Source organism: Apium graveolens, chromosome 10 (genome assembly GCF_009905375.1).
Source record: "Apium graveolens cultivar Ventura chromosome 10, ASM990537v1, whole genome shotgun sequence".
Classification (NCBI taxonomy): Eukaryota; Viridiplantae; Streptophyta; class Magnoliopsida; order Apiales; family Apiaceae; genus Apium; species Apium graveolens.
In genome coordinates this window covers 36501962-36507789 of record NC_133656.1, presented here as the reverse complement: position 1 = coordinate 36507789, position 5828 = coordinate 36501962, and the positions used below count along the sequence as shown (strand labels likewise).

Below are 5828 nucleotides of genomic sequence, written 5' to 3'. Positions count from 1 at the left end.
AAAGAACCAGTAAATATGGGAGATCGTATTGTTCAAGCTGATCCAGCTCTTATGGATTTTTCTCGGCCTAAAATTGATGACATTCAGTCAAGCATCCTTCATCCGGCTATTCAAGCTAACACCTTTGAAATCAAGCCGGGCACTATTCAGATGGTGCAGAATTATGTTTCTTTTGGAGGAGCGGCAACTGAAGACCCCAACATGCACATAAGGAATTTTGTCGAGATCTGCAGCACTTTTAAGTATAATGGCGTGACTGATGAGGCTATCAAGTTGAGGCTTTTCCCATTCTCACTGAGGGATAAGGCTAAAGACTGGTTACATTCTGAACCAGCTGGGTCCATCACTACGTGGCAAGATCTTGCACAAAAGTTTCTGGTGAAGTTTTATCCAATGGCAAAGACTGCTGCTATGAGGAGTGCTCTTACTCAGTTTGCGCAGCAACCTACAAAATCTATGTGCGAGGCTTGGGAACGCTACAAGGAAATGTTGAGAAAATGTCCACATCATGGAATGCCGGATTGGATGGTAATGACGGGTTTTTATAATGGTTTGGGGGCCCAAACTTGGCCCATGCTCGATGCAGCAGCTGGAGGCGCCTTATGGGCTAAAAGCTATACTGAGGCGTATAATCTTATCGAGACGATGGCTGCAAATGAGCATCAAAACCCAACTCAGAGGATGACGTCAGGCAAGGTAGCAGGTATTCTGGAAGTTGATGCAGCCACCGCTATTGCAGCCCAGCTCCAAGCGCTATCAATGAAGGTTGATTCTTTGGCTACATATGGAGTTAATCAAATAGCTATGGTTTGTGAGCTTTGTGCAGGTTCTCATGCTACGGATCAGTGTTCTCTTGTCAACGAATCTGTTCAGTATGTGAATAATTATCAGCGACAACAGCAGCCTGTGCCAGTGACCTATCATCCTAACAACAGAAATCATCCAAACTTCAGCTGGGGGAATAATCAGAATGCTATTCAGCCATCATATCAGCAAGGAGTAAGTAAACAGCTTAACCCACCTGGATTCTAGCAACCACAGCAGTATGCTACAAGGCAATCATATCCTCAACAGGGAAGTGCAGCTGCACCTACTAGTGCTGATTTTGAGGAACTTAAGCTGTTATGCAAGAGTCAGGCGGTTTCTATCAAGACCTTGGAAAATCAAATCGGTCAATTAGCCAATGCAGTGCTCAATCGTCAACCTGGCACTCTTCCCAGTGACACGGAAGTACCAGGCAGGAAGGAAGCTAAAGAGCAAGTCAAGGCTATTACCTTAAGGTCTGGAAAAGTAGCTGATGCTGAAAAGGCAAAAGAAGTCGAAGCTGAAGTTAGAGATGAAGAATCTAAGCAAAAGGAGAAAGCGGCGGAACCAAAGAAGACTACTGTTGAACACACTCTGCCTGAGGCTAATACAGGGGAAAAACAGCTCTATCCTCCACCACCTTTTCCTAAGAGATTACAGCAACAAAAGCTGGATAGACAGTTCGGGAAGTTTCTGGAGGTGTTCAAGAAACTTCACATCAATATACCTTTCGCTGAGGCTCTGGAACAAATGCCTAGTTATGCGAAGTTTATGAAGACTATTCTTTCAAGGAAGGTGAAACTGGATGACCTTGAAACCGTTGCTCTCACGGAAGAATGCAGCGCGGTTCTGCAACAAAAGTTACCACCAAAACTGAAAGATCCAGGAAGCTTCACCATTCCTTGCACCATTGGCAATTTAACTTTTGACAAGTGCCTTTGTGATTTGGGAGCAAGCATTAATCTGATGCCGTTATCGATCTTCAAAAAGCTGGATCTGCCTGATCCAAAACCCACATACATGTCGCTACAATTGGCGGACCGTTCCATTACTTACCCAAGGGGCATAGTTGAGGATGTGCTCGTCAAGGTGGATAAGCTCTTCTTTCCTGCTGATTTTGTTATTCTGGATTTTGAGGAAGATAAGAAGATTCCCATAATCTTGGGGAGGCCTTTCTTGGCTACTGGCCGTACTTTGATAGATGTGCAAAAAGGGGAACTTACTATGCGGGTCCAAGATCAGGATGTGACCTTCAACGTATTCAAGGCAATGAAATTCCCTATAGAAGATGAGGAGTGCTTAAAAGTGGATGTGATTGATTCTGCGGTTACTTCGGAACTCGATCACATGCTAATGTCTGATGCATTGAAAAAGGCCTTAGTGGGGGATTTTGACAGCGATGATGAAGATAACAACGAGCAATTACAATATCTGAACGCTTCTCCATGGAAGCGAAAGCTCGACATACCATTTGAATCTCTTGGTACTTCTGACCTTAAGAATGCTGAAGGGAAGCTCAAACCATCAATAGAGGAAGCACCTACCTTGGAGCTAAAACCATTACCTGAACAATTGAGGTATGCTTTTTTAGGTGATTCATCTACGTTACCTGTTATTATTTCAGCTGACCTTTCAGGTAGTGAGGAAGACAAGCTCTTAAGGATTTTGAGAGAATTCAAATCGGCTATAGGATGGACCATAGCAGACATCAAGGGGATAAGTCCTTCATATTGTATGCATAAAATTCTGTTAGAGGAAGGTAGTAAGCCAACTGTGGAACAGCAGCGAAGACTGAACCCGATCATGAAGGAGGTGGTAAAGAAAGAAATTCTGAAATGGCTAGATGCAGGCATCATTTATTCTATTTTTGACAGCTCGTGGGTGAGCCCCGTGCAATGTGTACCTAAGAAAGGAGGTATCACTGTGGTCGCAAATGAAAAGAATGAGCTCATCCCTACTCGAACAGTTACAGGATGGAGAGTATGCATGGGTTATAGAAAATTGAACAAAGCCACAAGGAAGGATCACTTCCCTCTCCCATTCATTGATCAAATGCTTGACAGATTGACGGGACATGAGTATTTTTGTCTTCTGGATGGTTATTCCGGGTATAATCAGATTTGTATTGCACCAGAGGATCAGGAAAAGACTACCTTCACTTGTCCATTTGGCACATTTGCTTTTCGTAGAGTTTCGTTTGGGTTATGTGGCGCCCCGGCCACCTTTCAGAGATGTATGATGGCTATATTCTCTGACATGATTGGAAATAACGTCGAAGTGTTCATGGATGACTTCTCCGTCTTTGGACACTCATATGATGAATGTTTGAATAATCTGCGCGCCGTACTCAAAAGATGCGTGGAAACTAATTTGGTGCTTAATTGGGAGAAATGTCATTTTATGGTGCGTGAAGGCATTATCCTTGGGCATAAGGTCTCTAGCAAAGGTCTGGAGGTGGACAAGGCCAAGGTGGGAGTCATTGAAAATCTTCCCCCACCTAATTCGGTGAAAGGAATCCGTAGTTTTCTCGGTCATGAGGGTTTTTATCGGCGATTCATCAAGGACTTTTCAAAGATATCTAAGCCGTTGTGCAATTTACTTGAGAAAGATGTGCCTTTCAAATTTGATGATGAATGTTTGGCAGCATTCGAGACTCTCAAAGGGAGTTTGATCACGGCACCAGTTATTACAACACCAGATTGGACAGAACCGTTTGAGATGATGTGTGATGCGAGTGACTATGCGGTAGGTGTAGTTCTGGGACAGCGCAAGAAAAATCTCTTCCAAGTGGTCTACTATGCGAGTAAGACTTTAAATGGGGCCCAATTGAACTACACCACTACTGAGAAGGAGCTTTTGGCTATAGTCTTTGGCTTTGAGAAATTTCGATCTTATCTGCTTGGTACGAAAGTAACAGTATTCACTGATCATGCAGCTATTCGCTATCTGGTTTCTAAGAAGGATTCGAAGCCGAGACTCATTCATTGGGTGCTTTTACTTCAGGAATTTGAGTTAGAGATCAAAGATAGAAAAGGTACTGAGAATCAAGTAGCTGACCATCTCTCTAGGTTGGAGAATCCCGATTCTACTTCACAAGATAGGACGTTAATCAATGAATCTTTTCCGGATGAGCAGTTGTTTGCAATTCAGGAGGAAGAACCATGGTTTGCAGATATTGTAAACTATCTTGTCAGCAATATAATGCCGCTTAATTTGACATCCGCTCAGAAGAAGAAGTTTCTGTATGAGGTGAAGTGGTATATGTGGGATGAACCATATTTGTTTAGACAGGGAGCTGATCAGATCATCAGGAGATGTATCCCGTTCTGTGAGACGGAGGGGATATTACGAGACTGCCATTCCACGGTTTATGGTGGACACTATGGAGGTGAGAAGACGACAGCTCGTATTCTGCAAGCAGGTTTTTTCTGGCCTACTTTGTTCAAGGATGCTCATCAGTTTGTTTTAAGGTGTGATCGTTGCCAAAGAGTGGGAAATTTGTCAAGGAAGGATGAGATGCCATTAAATGTGATGCTTGAAGTCGAGGTCTTTGATGTATGGGGAATCGATTTCATGGGGCCTTTTATCTCGTCTTGTAATAATCAGTACATCTTGCTGGCAGTCGATTATGTCTCAAAATGGGTCAAAGTTAAAGCTTTACCAACAAATGATGCAAAGGCAGTGCTAAATTTTCTTCATAAGCAAATTTTCACAAGGTTTGGAACGCCTCGGGTAATCATAAGTGATGAAGGATCGCATTTTTGCAACCGTAAGTTCACTTCTATGATGCAGCGTTATAATGTGAATCATCGAGTAGCTACTGCCTATCATCCGTAAACAAATGGTCAAGCGGAAGTGTCTAACAGAGAGATAAAGCGCATTCTAGAGAAAGTTGTTTGTCCGTCAAGGAAGGATTGGTCTTTAAAGCTCGATGAAGCTGTTTGGGCTTACAGAACAGCATACAAAACTCCACTTGGGATGTCACCGTTTCAGTTGGTGTACGGTAAGGGATGTCATCTACCGGCGGAGCTTGAGCATAAGGCCTACTGGGCATTGAAGAAATTGAACCTGGATTTAGATGCAGCTGGTAAGAAAAGAATGCTTCAGCTTAATGAACTTGATGAATTTCGACTGCAAGCGTACGAGAATAACAAAATGTATAAGGAAAAGGTGAAGAGGTGGCACGATAGGAAGCTACATCCTAAGTTATTTGTGCCAGGGCAACAAGTTCTGTTATTCAACTCTCGGCTCCGACTTTTTCCTGGGAAGTTGAAATCAAGGTGGTCTGGACCTTTTATTGTCAAAACTGTGTTTCCACATGGAGCGGTGGAAATTTTTGAGAATGATTCGGACCAAGCATTCAAGGTTAACGGTCAGTGGTTGAAGCACTACTATGGGGACATGGCAAACCGAGAGGTGGTTAGTGCCATTTTGTTGACTACTTGAGAAAGGTACGGAACGTCAAGCTAATGACGAAAAAGAAGCGCTGCGTGGGAGGCAACCCATGAATTGTTGTTACAGGAACCCTTAGAAGTTAATAACCTATCCAAAAACACAAAAAAATCAGAAAAAAGGGGCTGAAATTTTTTTTTCCAGAGACCCTCTGCGCGCCCGCGTAGCTATGCTGAGCGGCCGCGCAGCTTGCTGCGCGCCCGCGCAGAAATGCTGAGCGGCCGCGCAGGGGTCGAGTTCCAGAAAATTTTTTACAGTTCAGAAAAAAAAACACTAAACACAAAAAACCCATCACAGCCCATAAACCCACGAATTCTTTTCCCATTACCCCATGATTTTATCCCTCAACCCCACTCCTAATCTAATTTAACCTACTCCAGACCCTATATATAGATACACCTATCCCACATATCTCCCACAAACTTCCTACACTTAAACCCTCTCATAAACATAAAAAAATCAGTTCTTACACACTTTTATTCACAAATCAATGGCACCCAAGAGAGCACGCACTATTGACAGCAGCAGCACAGTTCCTACTGCTGATTCATCAAGGGGTACTGCTGCAAGGC

The 5828-nt window shown here is 43.3% G+C and overlaps 1 non-coding gene across 1 annotated transcript; it reads right to left on the bottom strand.

Annotated features, from left to right (window-relative positions):
- Positions 1-408: 408 nt before the first annotated feature.
- On the bottom strand, positions 409-515 carry LOC141694376 (small nucleolar RNA R71). Its single transcript, XR_012563690.1, has one exon. It is a non-coding gene; the product is annotated as a small nucleolar RNA R71 (small nucleolar RNA).
- Positions 516-5828: the final 5313 nt, after the last annotated feature.